The sequence below is a fragment of the Macaca fascicularis genome, chromosome 8 (assembly GCF_037993035.2).
Source record: "Macaca fascicularis isolate 582-1 chromosome 8, T2T-MFA8v1.1".
Classification (NCBI taxonomy): domain Eukaryota; kingdom Metazoa; phylum Chordata; class Mammalia; order Primates; family Cercopithecidae; genus Macaca; species Macaca fascicularis.
In genome coordinates, this window is record NC_088382.1 from 111,494,124 (window position 1) to 111,516,615 (window position 22,492).

Here is a 22,492-nt window from a genome sequence, read left to right on the forward strand (position 1 = left end):
ATGAAAAGCACTACTCTAGTGCTTTCAAAGCATTATACAAAAAAAAAGAGAGAGTTTAATTCCAACTAAGAAAATTTGAGAATATTTTGTCAAATAAATGATTCTTAAGAGTGGATTAGAATTTGAGGGGTAGAAATCACAACATGAGAAGGGCTATGGAGGCAGAAAAGTGCAAAGATGACCTGGGCTACCTCCTTCATTATGGCTGGAATATGATATGGGGACAAGGCAAAGGGAGGTAATGGAGATAAATGTGAAAAGATGGATTGAAGCCAGTTACTAGAGGGCCTCGAATGTCATGAAAAGGAGTTAGAACTTTATTTTTGAGATAATCAGAAGTCCTTAATATTTCTGAACAGCATCATGACACAAAAGAAGCTCTATTTTTTCCAAATAATATTGGCTCATTTGAACTATATGTGACACTTTAAGGCAGGAAGCCTTTAAGTAAGGTGAACAATAACAGTAAAAAGGAATTTCACTTTCATAAAACTACCTAACAAAATAAATATCTATTAAAGTAAAAAAATACAAATAAAAAGGAATTTTATTTAAAAATAATCTCTTTAATGGTGTCATATATTACTACATGTCTAAGTACATTTTTGCAATTTGAAGTCTTCCCTGCACCACAGCACAGTAAAACACCACTTTAGAAGATCTAATCATGTATGATTGAAGTAATTTTGAAATACCATTTCTTAGCTTTACAGTGACAGATAGAACACATTCTTCCCATTTTCAGAAACTTTGATTAAGCCACAGATAATATGGGAACATTAACCAGTATACTATTATAATAAATTACACTAAAATGTCAAACACCATCACCAAAGGACACAAGAGCAGCACTTTTTTTCTCTCTGTTATTCTCAGTTTCCTATAAAACTAGAATTGATTTCATTAAATGTTCCTCATTTATGTCTCATTTAAGTTTGGTGCCAAGGCACCAAAAGGCTCTTAATTCTTGCAGTTGACTGAAGTGGAGTCTTTGTGGCATTAAGACTCTCATAAACGTATCTTCTTCAGAAACAGCTGAACCACTAAGTAAGATTTAAACTTTGAGGGTAAAATTTTCTAAGGTTTTAACAAATGAAATGAGACTCCCAGAAAAACGTATTATCACATTAGAATTTCACATACTTGGCTGAGTAAATATCTAATTATTTCATCTTATAATTCTGGTTTGATAATATCATCTTCAATGTGGATGTGAGAATTACAGAACTATAAAGATACTATCCTGTTACACTGAAAGCTATACACTTAGAATTGCACACATTTGTGATACAACTACAATACAAGGCTAAAACAGAGCAGTGTGAGTCATTGATCAGGATGCACTAAAGCAGGGGTGCTCAACTGAGGGTGATATTTGCCCTTCCCAGGAGATATTTGGCAATGTCTTCAGATGGTTGTCATGACTGGGGCATATACTACTGGCACCAGGATACTGATACTACATACTGCAATACATCCTATAATGTGAAAGACACTCCCTTCCAGAAGAATTATCTGGTTCAAAATGACAATAGTGCTATGTTGAAAAAAACTTGTACTAAAGGATCACATTAACAACATGTCCATCATTCCTCCCAGTTCTAAGATTCTTGGCATATGCTATGGTCTGAAAGTTTGTGTCTGCCTCCCTCCCCAAATTCATATGTTGAAGTCCTAACCCCCAAGGTGATTATATTAGGAGGTGGAGTTTGGGGCAGGTGATTAGGACATGAGGGTGGATTTAGTGTCCTTATAAAAGAGACCCTGGGGTCTCTTTTCCCCTTCCACCGTGGGAGGATACAGTGAGAAGGCACCATCTATGAACCAGGAAATAAGACCTCAACAGACCGAATCTGCCAGTAACTTGATCTTGGTCTTCCCAACCTCAAGAACTGTAGGAAATAAATTTCTGTTGTTTATAAGCCACCCAGTTTATGATATTTTGTTACAGCAGCCTAAACAGACTAAGACAGCATATACAGAAATAATCACTTTGATTCATACAGTAGGAAAGTCAGAAACAAGGAGGTTCCTGAAGATTAAAACAGATAATTATTATGCCTTCCTTTGATATAATGAACTACTAATATCAAACCCTCTGCCTTTTGCAAACAAGACCTGAAGGTAATCCTCACGGGTGCCCTGGTGTAATTCCACTGATGTCAGTAATACTCTCTATGTAGCTAAGCAAACATTGCATCAAGAAGTCTTCCAGCAGACCTTTGTAAAAGACAGGCACAGCTGAAAACCTCAAATAAGGTTCCAGGCATGTATTGTTTTCTGTGTTGTAAGTCAGTAATGGCTTTAAGAAGCAATATGAAATAAGAACTTTTGAGAATGTGGGAGAGAAATCCCTCTCCTTAACTGTGTACATTGATTCTAAGATGTGAACCTTTTCTAGACATGCTAAATGTGCAAAATGCATAAAGCATATTAAATATATAATAAGGTATCATAAGGCCTTTTGGTAAGAAAAAATAGAAAGAGGTCAGACACTTAGGGAGGCCAACACAGAAGGATTGCTTAAGACCATGAGTTCTAGACTAGCCTGGGCAACACAGTGACACATTCTGACTCGACAAAACATACAAAAATTAGCTGGGCATGGTGTTGTGCACTTGTAGTCCCTGCTACTCAGGAGGCTGAGGCTTCAATAAGCCAAGATTGCATCACTGTACTCCAGCCTGGGCAACAGAGTGAGATCCCGTTTCAAAAACAAATGAAGAAAATAAAACCAAAGAAATAGACTCTGAAATGCTCTCCCTTTCAGCTCCTTCTCCATCAGTGTTAGACTCGGTGAGTTTCATTTAAGTCTTCGTATTGCTCCCTTCCTCCCCCCTCACCACTCCAGAATGAGGCACAGGGAGGACAATGGGATCACTATTGTCTCAGAAACAAGAATAAATTAATACAAAGCCTGGTTTCCCTCTCTTGAAATTTCTCCAAAGTCTTTGACTGTGAATTGGGTACTCTGAAGGACATCTGTCCTGAACATCTCTTAGGACTTCTAGAGCATATGTCTTTATTTAACTAAACAGAAGAATAACCACACTTACATGCAATACAATTTATACTTGAAATCGTTTTTAAATTGTATCTAAAGACCTACACTACTTACTTATAAGCAAAAACTTAGTATAAAACCTATATATTTCTTATTGGCATATTGTCTGCCTGTTCCACTAGAATTTCAGATCCACGGCAATAGGGATTTTTGTCTTGGGTATATTGGCTGGGTGAGTAAATGAATATCTTCTCCCTATCAGCAGAGTCATTATACAATTGCAAACTCCTTTTATTTTTACAGAAGACCACAGGACTCATTTCCTGTTATAAACTACTCATGTTAGTTCATTTATTCATTCTCTACAAAGTCTTTCATGACTTGGCTCCTGCCACCTCTCTAGCTTTCCCCCATAGGATGCCCACCTTGCTCTCCAGCAACACTAGCTTTGGCTCAATTCTTAGTAAGCTCCATGCTCCCTTCTACCTTAGAACCTCTGCTCTGGCCATTCTTCTGGCCATCTCCCACACCTTCAGATTTCTGCCTTCCCTGATCCCCACTGAGACTAGATGTGGTACCTGCATTTTATAGTCTCAGTTACTTGTTTTTGCTGTTGTTGTTTTCTATCATAGTATTTAACACATTTGTAAAATGTATTTGTGTGATTATTTGATTAACTTTGCTCCCAACCCCACTCTTCTCAGCTGTATGCCTTCCTGTCCCTATTAATATCCTGCCATCTAACACAGTGCCTGTCACACAGCAAGTGCTCAATACATAGTCATTGAACAAATAAATGAGTTATGTTTCTAGAAACATAATCTGTTAACAAATATGTAAGTCCATGTTACACCATATCATTCTTCCCTAGGGCTCAAGTTAGTAGGTACTTAGTCAACATTTGTTGGTTAATTGAAATCATCATCCATCTCCAGCAAACACCATTCGCGTATGTCTATATGACACTAAAAAATTTGTTGCAAAATTGCTGGAAAATAAACTACTCTCTTTCTATTTTTTTCTACATACTAATACAAAAGGAGTTTGTTTTTGTTTTTTGACGAATTTATTAGCTGTTTTGGAATTAAGAACATGACTAGATGGAAAATAGTTGGCAGGGAATCAATTACTCGACTGATGAGTATTTGTCTCTGTGGCTGTATTTGAAAACATCTGGAAGCACACTTTCATTATCCTCTGAATATTTGGTGTCTCGTGCTCTCAGCCTCTGAGATAATCTCTCTCCATATTATTCCTAAATGAAAGGTATTCTGTTGACAAAATCAATGTTTTTTGACAGAGGGGAATTTGTGGGACATTGAAAATACAGAAGAATGAACTCCTAAGCTAAAAGGGCTAAAACAGCTTTCATTCTTTTAAGAGGAGAAGCAAAGAAGTCTTTAGTTTAGAAAACCACAGAAAAATGAAATTCCATGTAACATCCTATAAGTAAGAAGCTAGTCACATAAGGAGCCTTGGGAAGAGTACAGATTTCCTGGGCACCCAGACAAACCATCCTGGCTTAAGCAGGCTAAAGAGAGATATCCAAACATCGGGAAATCAGTAATAATTGTAAACCTAGAGTCTATTCATATACCTTGCTTTCATATAATTTCTTTACATGTATTCCTCCCATCTATGGTTATCTGGACTTCTGCCACTAGGCAATTTTTACTAAATTGTCTGAAATTCTTGAACAAAATCCCAAAAAGCCCAGGAAATTTGGGAAGTATTTGCTAAGTCAGGCCATTCTTATGGAAAGCACCTGTTAGGAAGTTTAACCTCTATTGAAGAGGTCATCCTCTTCCCTGCCTGCCCACTACTCTCTCGAGCCCACTAATAGTCAAGCAGGGAGTGGCTTCTTCACTGCCCCAAGAGCTTTTCTGTCAATTTCTCATCCCAATCATCCTCGTTTGTGTCTGGCAGATGCTGCAAACCTGCAGCATGAACTCTCGCAGTCTCCCTTTGCTCCATGTGAATGAGAGATGAAGTCTAGCTTATTTGGAGCTCACTCTAGCAAGGAATTACCTGCCCCTGAGACAACAGACACAGAGAAGGACCCAGGTGCTGCAGGAGGGATAAAAATGACTAGAAGCCAATAGCGTCATATTGATTATCCACACCTCCATGCCAAGGGCAAGTGTTCTTATCTTAAATCCTACTCAAGCTTTACTGTCTTTAGGCAAAAACACACATTTTCCTGTTATGCTTTAGCTTGATGTCAGAAAGAACCAAGGAACTAAAGCAATGGCGACTGCCATGTCTCAGGTTGTGATATCCATAAATAGTTCAACCAAATTATCTCAAGAAGAAGGAGCTTCCCAGACTGCATGATCATTACTAGTTACAATGCACAGCTCTACCTTGGCCTCCAGGAGAAATGCAATAGGGCTGAGACTCAGTTCTCAATGCCATGAGGAAAGGAAAAACATTAGATTTTGCTTAACGTGACTTCAAATATTTCATTACTCTTCTATAGATCTCATTAGAAGGGCTGGACTACCAAATTTGGAATAAAAACTTTTCACTTTCACTTTCTTATTACATCTAGGTGAGCCATGTTGCTCACGTAGTAATTAAACCATAGAGACTTAATGGGTGAAAAGGAAGTGGGATAAAAAGAGCTAAGTCTACTCAAGTTTCATTTGATATCAGTGTATCTGTCCTACCCCCATTTATTTTATTTTCTCCATTTGTTCCTCATACACAACTGTTTGACCAAATAAATATCAGATTAATCTTCATGACTTTTTTCCAAACAGGCACAAAACATATTACTGAGGTCTAAGCCATAAGACTTTGCCTGCAATTCTTCACTAGCTCTTGTCTGGGGCCATTAACTTAGTTTGAAAAGTTTCCAAGAAATTCAGTAGATTTCCTTTCCTGAAAAGCCAATTTCCTAACTGTTCAATGAGATGGCTTTTGAGACTCATATCAACAAATTAGGAAAGTAATAATGTTCCTCTTCTAACAGGAAATTCACTATTGCTGGTGTTGCTGCCCTAATTATACTATAATAGAATTTCAAAAGAATCTTTTTTGAATTAGAAAACATCCCATCTACTTGCTGCATAATATCCTCTTCAATCCTCTATACTAAATGAGTCCATTCGGAAAGTAAGGAGGGGTATAAATTACCTTTTTTCCAGGAATCAACAAGCCAGGTTTTTTACTCCATTATCATATGTTCTGTTTTGTTTTACTAAATGTCTTACACTTAAATAAGGTTTCCGTTTAATCAGTCATTAAAAAAGAGAACAGATTTTTTTTTTTAATTAAAATGGGTGCATAGCTTTCTTTTCAGTAACATACACATTCATCAAGAGTTAAAAATGGAAATGGCTACCCCATAATAAAGCTTATTTTTCTACTTAGCAAATACAAATATATAAACACACAGAAACCTACCTAGGATACAGCTTTGCATTCTGAATCATAATTTACACAATTTAACCCTTTCAAGAGATTAAAAAACTAACTCACAGTATGCAGTCACTCAATGCCTGGGATCTCGGGGCCTTCCTCAGTATGGCAACAGATTTTAACACCAGGAGATCAGATGCCCTGCAACCGAGATCACTCATAATTAGTGAATATTGTACTTGAACATTTGACAGCTCTGTAAAAGTTTTGGTGAGACTGTCACTTTTATTTCTTTTGTAGTTGCCTTCACAAACAGGAAACAGGAAATACACCTCCAAGAACACTGATGTATATTAGCCTAATTGGTTTTTGGTTCAAAGTACCCAGGAATGAGTCTTGTAACCCAGGGGTAACAGGCACAGTCCCCAGAGTAGGAATCAGCTCTGAGCATCTCACTGTCAACTCCTCTGGACAGATGCTATGCAGACAATTTATTACAGGGAGAAACAGGCGTGCTGAGTAACATTCAGGCCTTATGGCCTTAATTCAGGAAGGATTATAAACATTAGAATAAACTAACTTAAATATAAATATATACATATACACATATATTAAATACTATATTATTTAAATATATTTCAATTATTTAAAAGAATAAATAACATGTTAAAGTAATGTAATATATATAATTTTTCCTGGAATATATATAGAAACTATCACTTAGGAATCATTTGGTTACAAGTAACAGAAAACCCAGCTCAAACTCACTTATACAAATAAATAACAAAATAAGGAAATAATCGGTTCATTGAGGTGGGGAAAAATCCCAGAAGTAAGATTGGTTTTGGGAAACCACAAGTTTGTTGTATCATTTGATTCTAGACAATTCTCTTGGTACAGGTATTCTTTGTGAATTGGCTTCACCCTCAGGCTGTTCCCCTTCTGGTGCAATAAAAATGGTTGTAGCAGTTCAAGATCACATATCTATCATCCCAGAGGATAGTGTCGGCGTCATGGCAGTCCCAATGAAAGTTCTGAGGTCATTCTGATGACCCGTTGCGGAATCGGCCACTGTATTTTGGGGTCTCATAGGTCAAATGGCTTAAACTAGTTAAGACTTATCCCTGGTGGTAAGAGTAGGGTCAATCCAAACAAACATCACCTAGAGAGACATTGGGGGTACTTAGAGTAAAGGGAAAGTGGGAAGGGCATCAGCAAATGTCCACCACAACAGTGCTTCACAATAATCTGAAGACTGATATTTGAGGATGTCTTTGTATAAAAATCCTAGTACTCAGGTTATCTGCAGATGTCCGAAAGAGAATGAGTGGAAGTTCAATAGATATTGATGACCCAAGGCTCTATATTTAGCTGGATTTTCTTTTTCTTTTTTTTTTTTTTTTGCAGAGTTAGGGAGACAGAGTTTCACTCTGTCACCCAGATGGGAGTGCAGTAGAGCAATAATAGCTCAGCGTAACCTCAAACTTCTATGCTCGAGAAATCCTCCTGCCTCAGCCTCCAGAATAGCTGGGACTAGAGGGATGCCCCAACATGCCTGGCTAACTTTTTTTTTTTTAATAGAGATAAGGGCTCGCTCTGTTGCCCAGGCTGGTCTCAAACTCCTGGCCTCAAGTGATCCTACCACCTCAGTGTCTCAAAGTGCTGAGATTACAGGCATGAACCACCACACCCAGCCTGAACTTTCCATCGACATTGGATTTGCTCTCTGAGAAAATAGTTCCGAATATTTCCACTCTGTCTATCAAGTGCATTTTACAGTGTATGAAGCACTCTTACCTTTGATCTTCTATTTTGCCATGAAAACAACTCTGTCAGCAGTGGGCAGGCATCCCCACTGGAAGCTTAGACAGTGGGGCAGACACTGCCAGTTGCCTATCCAATCACAAGTCTACCGTTTTCCCTTACAGAATCTTGATTTTGTCCAGGGCAGGAATTTGCTGAGTTAAGATTCAGCTAAGAATGGTGGTCAGGTGGAACAATTTTGGTTCTGGAGATGCAAACAAGCCGAAGTTACTAGGTAGGGCTCCTGGAAAAGTGCTTTCAAAGGACACTGGCATTCACTTTTTGTTCTTTGCCCTTCCTCTTCATCATGCCTGCAACTCTGATGCAAAGCTGGAGGAAGAGCTATCTCTTGCAGTCATGAAGTCACAAACATGAAAACAAAAGCCACATGCTGTGAATGAAGCCTAAACTGAAAGAAGGAGCCACTGCACTGGGCCTGGCTTGCCTACTTCCAGGCTGTTATATGAGAAAAAGTAAATCCTATTTGGTTAAGCCACTGTAGAAGGATTCTTGTTACAGGCCACTGCACATAATCCTAACTGATACAAAGAGGTTTCTCAACCAGGTGATGACAGATCAAGGCTTAAACACAAGTCTTCCGACTCCCTGTCCAGTGATATTTCTAATAAATTGCATTACCTCTTTAAAAGCAGGACCCATACTCTGAATGCTATACAAACAGGCATTTTAAATGTATGCCTTTTTTTCCCCCAACAAATAGCTTATTTAAATGATCTGAGACATAGCTCAAATGGTGACAGGGGATTCATTGCTTTTTGTTTGTTTTACTTTTTAACATGAGGCACTCAAACATTTGCAAAAGTTCTAAAGCAAGAATGCCTTGGCTACAGCAAAGAAAAGCTAGGTCATTTTACCAAAATTTATTTCAAGGCTACCTAAGGAAGAATTAGCCAGCTTCCCACATCTTGTGGATGAGGGTTTTCTTCCTTGATTTTCTCATCCACTCGGCTATTACAAAATAACAGGGTTCTCATTAAGTGTGGAATAACTGAGCCAAAAGTAAAGGAGGAACCATACCCAAAGAGTAATTCCAGAGGAATTAAAGATTTAGTTGTAAAAAGCCAAAGGTTTAAACTTTTAGAAGAAAATATAGGGAAACATCTTTCTGATCTTAAAATGGGAGAGAAGTTCTTAAGGCACAAAAGTGTTAACCATAAAAGGAAGGCAAAGTTGATAAATTCGCAACCGTAATATGAAGAGCTTGCATTCATCCAAAGGTACAATGAAGAAAGCAAAAACATAAGCCAATCTGTGAGACAAGTTTGCAACACTTGAAATGAACAAAAGACCAGTATTCAGGTTATATAAACATATGTTATACATCAGTCATAAAAAGACAACACAATAGAAAAAGAATGAGCAGCAGATCTGACAGGCACATCACAGAAGAGAAAAACATGAATGGTGAATGGATGTAGGAAAAGATGAGCAATCTCATCTTTAATTAAGAAAATGCAAATTAGTGGGGGTAGAAATTGATATAACCACTTGGAACAATTTAACCTTGTCTTATGAAGTTGAATGCTCTCCTACCCTCCATCTGAGCAAATCACTCCTATGTACATTCTCTAGTGCTATGATTTGAATGACAGTGTTCCCTCCAAAATTTATATTAAAACTTAATCCCCAATGCAACAGTGTTGAGAGATATGGCCTTGGGGGTGGTGATTAAGTCATGAGGGCTCCACCCTCACAAATGGGATTAGCACACTTATAAAAGGGCTCCAGGTTGAAGGGAGTGCCCTCTTTCCCTTCTGCCCTTCCGCCATGTTGAGGACACAGCATGTATCCCCTCCTGAGGTGGTAACACTCTTGGAAGCACTGACTAGGCTTCAGGAGATACCAAACTTCCTGAACCTTGATCTTGGACTTCCCAGCCTCCAAAATGGTGAGAGATAAATTTCTATTAGTTATAAATTACCCAGTCTCAGGTATTTAGTTATAGCAGTACAGACAGACTGAGACATCCAGAGAAACTTTTGCACACTTCCCAGAAGACATGCATAAACATGTCTTTTTCGAAACAGCAAAAAGCTAGATTTAACACAAATGTCCATTAACAGGAGAACAAGGAAATAAGTGATAGTCATTAAATGGAATATTAGATAACATGGAATATCGATAAACCACAGCAGCATGCAATGGCTTGGGTACACCTTAGAAACATAATGAACGAATGAAACTACATAGCCAACTACATAGAAATGGTATCTTTTTCACATATAAATAATTATGCCCAAGAATACCAAGAATGAACAATATTTGTGTTGAGGCAAACCCATATGTAATTTTTTTTTACAGTTCCATATTATTTTATCACACATGTACATCCACGTTACCATCACTACAATCAAGATACAGAAGTGTTCCATCACCACACAGAACTCCATCCTACTACCATTTTATAGTTATACTCACCCCTTGGGCCCCCATTCCTCATCTTTGACAATCACTAATCTGTTCTCCATCTTTATAATTTTGTCATTCCTATAATATTAATAAATAGAATCATGTAGTATGTGACCTTTGGATATTGTTTTTTTTTTTTTTCACTCAGCATAATGTCCTTTAAATTCATCTAAGTTGTTGCATGTATCAGTGGTGTTTGTTCCTTTTCATTGCTGAGTAGTATTCCATAGTATGACAGTAGTACAATCTGCTTAACCACTTACCTATTATAGGACATTTTGTTTTGTTTCCAGTTTTGGGCTATTAAAAATAAAGCTGCTAGGAACAATTATGTACAGACTTTGTGTAGATAAAGTTTTAGTGTCCAGGAGAGTGATTCTGGGTCACATAGTAAATGTATGTTTAGTTTTAAAGAAACCACCAAACTATTTTCCAGAGTGACTCTAGCATTTTATCCTCCAGCATGGTATGGTAATTCCATTTTTTTGCATCCTCACCAGCATTTGACATTGATATGGTTTGACTATGTCCCACCCCAAATCTCATCTAGAATTGTAGTTCCCGTAATTTCCATGTGTCGTAGGAGAGACCAGGTGGAAACAATCGAATCACGGGGGAGGTTCCCCCAACCAGTTCTCATGATAATGAGTGAGTTCTCACGAGATATGATGGTTTTATCAGGGGCTTCCCCCTTCACTGAGCACACATTCTTCTCCTCGATGCCACCATTTGAAGAAGGACATGTTTGCTTCCCCTTCCACCATGATTGAAAGTTTCCTGAAGCCTCCCCAGTCATGCTGAACTGTGAATCAATTAAACCTCTTTCCTTTATAAATTGCCCAGTCTTGGGTATGTCTTTATTAACAGTGTGAGAACAGACTAATACAGGAATTGTCACTATTTTTATTTTAGCTGTTCTAATAGGTGTGTGGTGCTGTCTCATCATGGCATTCATTTGCATTTTCCCAGTAGCTAGGGATGCTGAACATCTTTTCATGAGCTTATTTGCCATCTAAATATTGTTTACAGTAAGATATCTCTTTTGCCCATTCCCTCATTGGATTTTTGTTTTTTTAAAAAATTGTTGAGTTTGGAGTTCTTTAGTATAATCTAGGTATGTGTTTTGCAAATATTTTCTCCTAGTCTATAGCCTGTCTTTTCATCCTTCTAACAGAGTTCTTCATAGAACAAACATTTTAAATTTGGATGAAGTCCAATTTGTTGATTTTTTTTTCTTTTATAGATCATGCTGTCGATATCATGTTCAGGAACTCTTCAACAATCCATAGGTATTTAGATTTTCTGGTACGTTTTCTTTTACAAGTTTTCTAGTTTTATGTTTTATTTTAAGTGTATGATCCATTTTGAGTTGCTTTTTAAGTTTTGGGGTGGCATATATGTGACTGTTTTCAGGTTCTCTGTTCTGTCCTATGTATCAATCTTTTTGCTAATTCCACACAGTCTTGACTACGGTAGCTATACTAATTTTGAAATTAGGTTCAAATTAGTACAAGTGATTTCTCCTACTTTATTTTTCTTTTTTGAAATTATTTCAGACATTCTAGTTGCTTTTCATATAAATTTTAGAATAATCTTGTATATGTCTCCAAAATTCTTGTTAGGAGTTTTTTGTTTTTTTGTTTTTTTTTTTTTTTTTGAGATGGAGTCTCGCTCTGTCGCCCCGGCTGGAGTGCAGTGGCCAGATCTCAGCTCACTGGAAGCTCCGCCTCCCGGGTTCACGCCATTCTCCTGCCTCAGCCTCCCGAGTAGCTGGGACTACAGGCGCCCGCCACCACGCCCGGCTAGTTTTTTGTATTTTTTTAGTAGAGACGGGGTTTCACCGTGTTAGCCAGGATGGTCTTGATCTCCTGACCTCATGATCCGCCCATCTCGGCCTCCCAAAGTGCTGGGATTATAGGCTCTTGTTGGGATTTTTATAAGAATTTCATTAAACCTGAATCTGAATATCATTTTGGGGAGAATTGACATCTTTACTAAGTTGACTCTTCCAATCCACAAACACAAATCCAATCCACACTTCTCTACTATTTAGATACTTTTTGATTACTTCTATTGGCATTTTGTAGTTTTCAGCATATGAATCCCATAAATGTTTCATTAGATATACACATATGTAGTCCATATGTTTTTGAGAGATTGTAAATGATATTGTATAATTAATTTTGATATTCATGTGTACATTGATAGTATATAAAAGTACAATTGATTTTGATATGTTTATCTTACATCCTGCAACCTAACTAAACTCATTTATTAGTTCTAGGAGGTTTTTTCTTTATAGATTAAATTGAATTTTTCTAGTAGACAATCATGTCACCTGCAAATAGGAATGGTTTTATTTCTTCCTTTCTGATTTGTTTGGCTTTTATTTGCTCTTCTTTCTTTATTGCACCATGTCGAACTTTCAGTACTATATTGAATAGGAGTGGTGACAGCAGTCATCCTTACCTGATCTTATGGAGAAAGAATTCAGTCTTTTACTATTAAATACAATGTTAGCTATAGGTTTTTCATATACACTGTTTATCAATTTGAGGGAGATTTCTTCTATTCTTATTTCTCTGAGAGTTTTTGCCATGAATGTTGTTTAATTTTGTCAAATGGGTTTCTGTACATCAATTAGTGTGATTGTGATTTTTTTCTTTAGACTGTTTATATAGTGAATTACATTGAGGATTTTCAAATATTGAACCATTCTTTTATTCCTAGAATAAACCACCCTTGGTTATGGCATATAATTACATTTATATATTACTGAACACTATTTACCAGTATTTTTAGGATTCTCACATCTATCTTTATAAGAGTAGTTAGTCTCTAGTTTTCTTTTATTGTGCTTTTTCTAGTTTTGGTATCAAAATAATATCAGTTTCATAAAATGAATTGGGAAATATTTCCTCATCTTTTATTTTCTAGAAGAGGTTGTAGAGAATTGGTATTAATTATTTTATAAATGTTTTATGGAATTTTTTAGAGAAACCATCTGGACCTGGAACTTTCTGTTTTGGGAGTTTCTAAATTACTAACTCAATTTCCTCAGTCACAAGACTATCAAAATTATCTATTTTATATTGTATGAATTGTGGTAGTTTGTGCTTTCTGGAAAATTGCTTCATTTCATATAAGTTGTCAAACTTAAATGTGTAGAGTTATTTGTAGAATGTCATTATTCTCTTTGATGTCTGCAGGTCTGTAATGATGTCCCTTTTTTAATTCCAGATATTGACAATATGTGTCTTCTTTCTTTTTTGTCAGTGTTGCTGAAGGTTTATCAATTTTCTTTTCAAAGAACTAGCTTTTTGTTTATTTTCTTTATTGTTTTTCTCCTTGTAGTTTTATTAATTTCTGCTTTTATCTTTATTATATCCTTTCTTATGCTTACTTTGGGTTTATTTGGCTCTTTCTTTTTCTAGTTTCTTGAAAAACCAGTTTCTTCAGATAGGAGCTCAGGTTATCAATTTGAGACCTTCCTCTTTTCAAATGTAAGCATTGTATTAGTGCTATAAATTTTCCTCTCAGAACTGCTTTAGCTGAGTCACATAAATTTTGATGCTGTATTTTCATTTTCATTCACTTTAATGTATTTTTTTATTTCTTTGAAACTTCCTTTTTGACCTACAGATTCTATTTGAAAGTTTGTTGTTTATTTCCAACTGTCTGGAGATTTTCCTGCCATCTTTCTGCTAGGGATATCTAGCTTGATTTGATTACAGCCAGAGAATACACTTTGTATAATTTCAATTCTTTTAAATTTGTTGAGGTTTGTTTTATGGTTTATGGTATATTTTGGTATACATTTTGTTAGTCAATTCTTCTGTTGTTGGGTGGATTGTATAAATGTAAATTAGATCTAGTTGGTTGATAATGTTATGGTCTTCTCTATGTTTGCTGATTTTCTGTCCAGTTCTATCAGTTATTGAGAGAGGTGTGTTGAGGTTTTTAACTTTCATTATGAATTTGCCTATTTCTTTTTTCTGTTCTATCAGTTTTGTTTCACATATTTTGCAGCTCACATTTTTGGGTATATATTTAGGGTTTGCATGCAAAATAAGTATGTTTGCTATGTCTTTCTGGTAAATTGGCCCTTTTATCATTATATAACGTCCCTCTCTGTCCTTGGTAATTTTCTTTTCTCTAAAATCTTCTTTAACATTAATATAGTATTCCTGCTTTTTAAAAAATTAATATTTACATTAAAAGATTTCATTAAAAGATTTTTTCATTCTGTAATTTTTATCCTCCTATATTGTTATATCTGACAGGAATTTCCTATAAACAGCATATAGCTGGGTTTTTTTTAATCCATTATGTCCATCATCTTTCATTTGTATATTTTGGCCACTTATAGTTAATGTAATTATTGATATACTTAGGCTAATATCTGCCATTTTTGTTGTTTCCTGTTTGTCCTGTTTGTTCTCTACTTTTTTCCCTTAATTTTTATTTTCTAGACTTATTGTGGGTATTTAGGACTTTTTAAGAATTCCATTTTTATTTATCTATAGTATTTTTAGGTATATCTCTTTGTCTTCCTTTTTCAATGGTTGCTCTCCTTATTACAATAAATATATACAACTTACCAGAGTCTATTGGTAGAATTCTTACCTCCCTTTACATTCCTTTACTCTTCCTCATTTATAAAATAATTTTCTTAAATATTTATCTATGTACATCAAGAACTACATCAGATAGTGTTATTTTTTGCTTTAACCGTGAAATATAATTTAGAAAACTTAAGAGGAGAACGAAAGTTTATTGCACTTCCCCCATTTTTGTTCTTTGTATTATTCTTATCTCTTCTTTTTTTTTTTTTTTTTTTTTTTGAGATGGAGTCTCACACTTGTTGCCCAGGTTGGAGTGCAATGGCGTGATCTCAGCTCACTGCAACCTCGGCCTCCTGGGTTCAAGTGATTCGCCTGCCTCAGCCTCCCGAGTAGCTGGGATTACCAGCATGCATCATCACACCCAGCTAAGTTTTGTATTTTTAGTAGATATGGGGTATCAACATATTGGCCAGGCTGGTCTCGAACTCCTGACCTCAAGTGATCCACCCACCTCAGCCTTTCAAAAAGTGCTGGGCTTACAGGTGTGAGCCACCATACTCACCCTATTATTTTCTCTTGATGACACACGTTAGGTAATTTTTATATTCCCATAGATCCCTGCCATTTTTCTCTTCAGCCTATTTGATCTATTGCTAAGATAGGGTAATTTCTACTATTCTATTTACAAGCTCACCAATTCTTTCCTCTGTCCACTCCATTCTCATGTTAGCCCATCCATTGAGTTTTTTTTTTTTTTTTTTACTTCATTCATTACATTTTCCTAGAAATTGGAAAAAATAATGAAGTAAGAAAAGAATGCAAAAAGGAAGCCAATATGTTTTTTGAAGTAGTAAAAGGAAACAACTTCTTTCTGCTTCCTAAGAAATGAATACATTCATGGGTTGGCCAGGGGTCCAGTAACCATGCAGGCTAATGTGACTCATATTTGACTGGTCCTGCTCCTTTCAACAGCCCTCTGTTAGAACATGCCCTAGAGTTCCCCTACAGAGCAATGTGGCTACTCTGGGCAAGGCTGCCTCCAGATGACTGGACCCACAGCCGAGGCAGGAACAAGCAGTGTTGCAGCGTTAAGCCATAGCTTATCAGAGTGCTGCAGAGCTTTCCTCCTCTGGCCTTTTCAACGCTGGCCCTACTCATTTTACTCTCAACCTTCAGTTCCCTCAAATCCCTGACTGATTCCATGGCTTTTTATACTTTTCTCTCCCCCAGCATGTGCTTCCTCCTAATTTCTGCTTTCTGCTTGCTTACCTGGCCTCTGACCCATTTTTGCTTGCGTTATGACATTGTGCACATGTGTGGATTCCCTGACCCAGCTCTTCGGCTGGGGCCCCTAACCTAACTACACACCACCTAGACATTCTAATGGTTTCACTTTCACCAACAACTGCGTTGCTCTCCAAGGCTAACGGAGTGAAGACCTTTCTTTCTTCTCTGCAAGGCAGGGGTGGAGAAGATCGATTTTAAAGGCCTGCAGCCTCTACTCTCCAGGACATATTTCTGTGAGGTCACCAGCTGCTTCTTATGTGTGTTCCTTCCATCCCAAGCCCAGCACGTGGAGGCAGGACAAGAAATGAGTGGGCAGACAAATCAACACTGAAAGGCTTGGTAAATACTAACAGCAAATACTAAAAATAACTACACCGCAGAGGTTTACTTTTAGGAATTTTTTTTTTTTTTTTTTTTTTTTTTAGATGGAGTCTCACTCTGTCACCAGGCTAGAGTGCAGTGGCATGATCTCGGCTCACCGCAACCTCTGCCTCTCGGGTTCAAGTGATTCTCCTGCCTCAGCCTCCCGAGTGGCTGGGACTACAAGCATGTGCCACCACGCCCAGCTAATTTTTGTATTTTTAGTAGAGACGGGGTTTCACCATGTTGGCCAGGATGGTCTCGATGTCTTGATCTCGTGATCCGCCCACCTCGGCCTCCCAACGTGCTGGAATTACAGGAGTGAGCCACCACGCCCAGGCTATGTTTAGGAATTTCATTTGTGCTTTTGCATTGGGGCGAGAGCGAGGGAGAGAATGAGGACTGTAGAGAAGTTGGAAATGTTGCTGTTCTCTGGAGATGGAGCTACTGAAGACCTTCCCTGGGTAGACAGCACTCCTCCACCTCCTCCCTGAAACACTTCTCTCTCAGCCTTCCCAGGCTTCCTCAGCTCTGCAAATGCCTCCTCCCTGTGCCACAAAGGTATCTCTGCTCTTACCAGCAGAGAGGAAAAGTGGCTAAGAGATTGCAGGCTGTTTTGTTCCTCAGTCTCATCCTCTCTCATATGCATGATAGCCTGGCTGCCTTTTGATCTCAGCTTCTAAAAGAAAGAAGGGTGACTGGGGTTAGTGTGTGTCTCCTGTATATCTGTGAGTCCCTTGTATGCTGGGTGTGACATGGCAGAGCCATTAACCCCACATGACACAATCTGCAGACACAGACTCCAGACTAGGAATCCCACACATTCCCCAAAATGCCCACTGTTGCGCTCCTGTAGGACTAGGGATGAGCATAAATGGCCTTGATCCTTTTAAGGCCAGGGTACCCTGGTTGAATAAAATGAAGGACAGTAAGCCTGTTCAATTCTGTTTCTGTTATTTTCCCTTCCCTGGTGAGTAATTCAGCTATGCTGTGAATCGATAGGGATCTCTGGAGCTGGAAGAAGACACAAAATGAGAGAAATAAATTGCTCCCAGTTGGATGAATTATAAGCACCTTTGAGCTCCTCATCATATCTATCCTGTGCAATCAGCAAAGGAGTATTTTGAGCCTGAGTTTCCACCCCCCTCCGCTCCCCTAATCCCTCCTTCATATCATGCACTCTCTAGCACAGTCTGACAGCCAAAAGAAACAAAAGGCCTTCCTTCCCTACTCTCAAAATCGCCACATCTTTTCCCATCTCCCCCCTTCCTTCCTTCATGACTCCAGTGAAGAGGGAGCATCCTTCACGGAAAGGTTAATCCCTCCGTTTATATCCTGCTCTCCCCTCCAGCGTCATCCACATCTCACTCCATCCCTTCACCACCAGCCCTCTTACATCTTCAGGATACCACCTCTCTGGGCTCCTTCCCCAAAGCTGGAAAACAGCCTTGGCCTCTGTGATTCTGCAAGCCTTCCTTCTATTTTATTACCCTTTACAATTCTCTCTCTCTCCTCTTCTCCATCATGCATCCCAGAAGAAGGATCTAACTGATTATTTTCATCATTCTTCCTATATTTACTCAACCTATTGCAGCCAGACCTCTCTCTGCTTCCTGCAAGGTCCCTACTGATTCCCAGGTTGCCAAACGCAACAGCTTTGAGCTTTCTGCTCTACCCTTCTGAACCCCACTCTGCCCTTTGATTCTGTGACAGTGCAACATCCTGGTGCTCCTGGAACCTATCTGTCCATTCCTAGACTCTTCCAGTTTCCTTCTCTTTTGCCCATTCCATAAACAAGAGTAATCCCCACCAACAAAGGTGGCCACATTTAGCAAAAAAAGACATAGAAAGCCCAATTAAATTTAAATTTCAGATCAATAATGAATAATTTTTATATTGCATGGAACATTCTTACACTAAAACTTTATTCTTTGTTGATCTGAAATTCAGTGTTAATGTTAACTGAGCTGCCTATTTTTTAATCTGACAATCCTACCACAGTTGTTTCTTCAGAGCTTATCTCCATTCTCTAACTTCTTCCCTTGTTGATGTTTTCTATGCCCATGGCTTCTATGATTTTCTTTTCTCAGATAATTCCCCAATTTTTATCTCTAGCACCAATCTCTCTCCTCTCCTCTTCTCTCTCTCTCTCTCTCTCTCTCTCTCTCTTTTCTTCCCTTCTCTTTTCCCCGGGGGTATTTTTTTGACCCCTCCACTTGCTTTTCTATCTGGACTCTCTATTTCTTCCCTTCTCCAGCCTCCCAATCACTTCAACTCCAAATTCAGGAGGCCAACCTCAGCAAGTGGCTGAGCACTACCCTAACCAACATTCTCTCAGATGTATCTTTCCTTCCATTTCCATGGATGCCACTGACTTGAGGTCTCTGTCATTTCTGTAAGTCTACAAACCATCCCACACTATTTACATTGCCTTCTGACTAGTCTCCCAACTTCTACTTACAACCACTCTCTACCCCTCCACATACCACCACTCAATTAACATCCTAATTAAAGTGCAGATGTGGCCATGCCACTCCCTTGATCAGGGAAGCTTCTGACTGGCTACTGGTTAAAGTTGAAGCTCCCTAGCCAGGATCCAGAACCTTCAATGAGCCTTCTTTCTCCTCTTCTCTCCCTGTGGTCTCCTCTATGCACCCCAAATTCAAGGAGCATCAGAATATGATTCCAGGGCCTCCCTATCTCTATTTGCTGACACTCAGACTTAGATGTAGACTACTTTGAAGGAGACTCATACAGTTTCTGCATAAATAGATGCTCTATAAATGCTTGCTGAATTAGTGAAGTAAGTCAATTTGAAATTGACCACATTAACAGAATGAAGTAATTAAATCCATGAATCATTTATGTGATTCATTTATGCAAATGAATGCAGTTTTTCACAAACTCATTGTTTGCTTACCATCAATTATGGGTGATGTCAAGTTCATGTAAGTATCTAATATCTCTATGATGTCAAATCACAGCTGGGCCCTGATGGAACTCCACAGGGCAGAGACAGACACAGACCACACCTGCTGCTTCTCTCAATTTACTTTTTGAACTCTAATCCCTTCCCCATTTCCCTCATTTCTTACATATAATTCTTTGTAAACATCCTTGAATTTTCTGATATATAATCTCCAAACAACTGGAAGTTCTAAATCGCCGCCAAAACCACATTCTGATCCAAGAACATCTGGGTGCTTTAATCACCTAAATCAGAAGCCTGCAACCTCTTTCTGCAATAGGCCACATGGTAAATATTTTTGGCTTTGCATACCGTACGGTCTCTGGTTGCAATGACTCAACTCTGCCATTGAAGCATAGAAATGGCCATGGTTGACACAAAAACAAATGAGTGGGCCTGTGTGCCTATAAAACTTTACCTGCAAAGCAACCAGCCAGGATGCCAGCCACCGTTTGCTGACCCCAGCCTAAACCAAGCTTCTGATGAATGATTTACTTAGTTTTCCTTCCAAACTAGACCTTTCATTGCAGTCACTTGATTGGGAAAAACATCAGAATTTCAGTTGGTGTAGTCTTTTCATGAGATCATAGTTAAACTAAACTCAGGACTACAGAGTTGATCAAGAGAGAATAAGGAGTGGATATTTGAAGGCCGCTTTGGGACTTTCCTCCTAGCCTAGTGGACATCACCCCAGGGCAAGGGCATGGAGAGGCCAAATAGGTGAGCAGTCTGCTTTTAGGCGCAAGATTTAAGGTGGTGCCACAAAAGCATAAATCTACATAAGTAACATTTTAATGCAATGTTTTAAAGAAAATCAAAATAAATGAAGACATTCATGATGAATAAAATATCATATTTTAAATTAAGACAGGATCGCTATTACTGCTTTCTTCTTTTGCCCTGGGTTCCAGTGTGACTCTGCACAGCACTGTTATTGATCCTATCTTTATTTAAAACGTTGATCTTTTGTCCATCATGGACGCTTTGTATTCAATTTTTTAAAAACATTGTGCTAAGTGCTATTTATTTTGATTATGGAGTTTTTGGCACCTTCTAATTTTGCACAAAAGCAAATGTCCTACTCACCTTCTCTAGTCTCAGCCCTGCAACAACCTCGTCATCATTGTCAACATCTATGCCCATTTAGGAGAATTATAGGCAGCTGTTTAATGTTACCTTTGCACTAGATCTTTCCTCTTGGCTACTTTGATGCCATTTTCACTTATTTGGATCCACCCCATATGCAGGTAAATTTGAAACATGTAGAAACTCTTGTCATACTCTCTAGAGCCACTTCTTAAAGGATATGTTAAAGAGAGACATAATATGTTAAAGAGAGACAATAAAATATGAGTTTTATTAAATTTTATTATTTTATTTTATTAAATAATTTAATAAATTGTATTATTTTATTAAATATTTCATTAAATAATTTTTAAAATTCCTACTAAGTGCCTAGTGGCACTTAGTATATTTTATTAAACTCCTACTAAGTGCCTAGAAGCACCATGCTAAAGGACTTTGTATCCATCATTTCATTTAATTACGACAGCCCGCAGAGGGGACGGGACAGGAGGCAATAGAACATTATTTCCAACCCAGTGCTAGGGAGAAGATGGCAAGTGCTCCACTTCGGAAAGAAATTACATTTCATGCTTCTCCAGGCAACTTCCAAGGAGTCATCAGCCCATGTGAGAAGCATGTCTGGTATTATATCTCTGTAACAAGATGCACAGCAGGCACTTTCAAGCATTTAAAATACTTGAATGTGCAAAGTTTCACAGTTGGTCACAAATTCATAATAGCTATGTGCCTCTTTTATTGGGGAGATGCCATGCCATGTTGGGATTCCACAAGGCAGCAGGGCTCCCCCATTCTTTAAAATAGAGCAGCTCAAAAAACTCCTCTGGCAATTTTAACTAGGCAAGAATAGAAAACACCCCAGGCAGAGTGTGAGAGACCAATCTTGTAAACAGCAGGACAGCAAGGTGTAAACAAGAATGGAAAGAAAATATACAGCCTTTTAAGAAATCGTTGCTTTTGACAAGGACAATAAGATAGGAATAAATTCAGCCCCGAATAGCATGGAAAAACAAAAGCTCAGAGAAGTGTTAAATCACATGCCAGGTGGCTGCAGGAATTCGCAATGATCCATTCCAATCTGCCAACCCGTCCCTTTTGGCATCCGGCTGGATTTTACACAGGCTCTTCTTCCAGTTTTATGTGCTTGGAAGTTTTGAGGGGAGGGTGTTGTTTGGTTTTTTTCTGAACAAGCAGCAAACCCAGCATTTTCAAGACTGTTGCAACTTTCCTAAGTCACATGTTTTTTCTTCCTCTGACCCCACAAACAATGTTGTTTTGGAGAACCACAAACCACAATATTTCCATCTTTCATTTCACGGAACCATGTTCTTGCCTGCCGTAAAAACATGTTCACATCCTTGTACTAAGTCTTAGTAAATGCATCATATGATCACTAGTGTCGTTAGAAGATTTCATGCAATAAAACTCCTGCATCTTCTACCCTTTCAATAATTCCACCAATTATTAAGCACTAAGCATGTACTCCTACTCATGACCTGAAGATAACAGGAATGAACTGTCAGATCCCTGCTTGGAGGACCACATAGTCCAATGGAGGAGAGAGACTTAGAAATAAACAGCTACAATAAGGAAGGAAGCTACCTTTATCCCTCGAGCTGGAGAGTGATA

At 38.1% G+C, this 22,492-nt stretch overlaps 1 protein-coding gene across 12 annotated transcripts in view; it reads right to left on the minus strand.

The window, feature by feature from the left end:
- The window catches only part of NCALD (neurocalcin delta), a 444,446-nt gene that overhangs the window by 203,575 nt on the left and 218,379 nt on the right, over positions 1 to 22,492 (minus strand). For 8 of the 12 annotated variants that reach the window (XM_045399194.3, XM_045399195.3, XM_065519485.2 and 5 more), the window contains one exon: positions 6,488 to 6,568. The exons of the other annotated variants lie outside the window; for them this stretch is intronic. The gene's annotated coding sequence lies outside the window, so the exon portion shown is untranslated. The remainder of the gene's footprint in view (positions 1 to 6,487; positions 6,569 to 22,492) is intronic. 12 annotated transcript variants of the gene reach the window in all.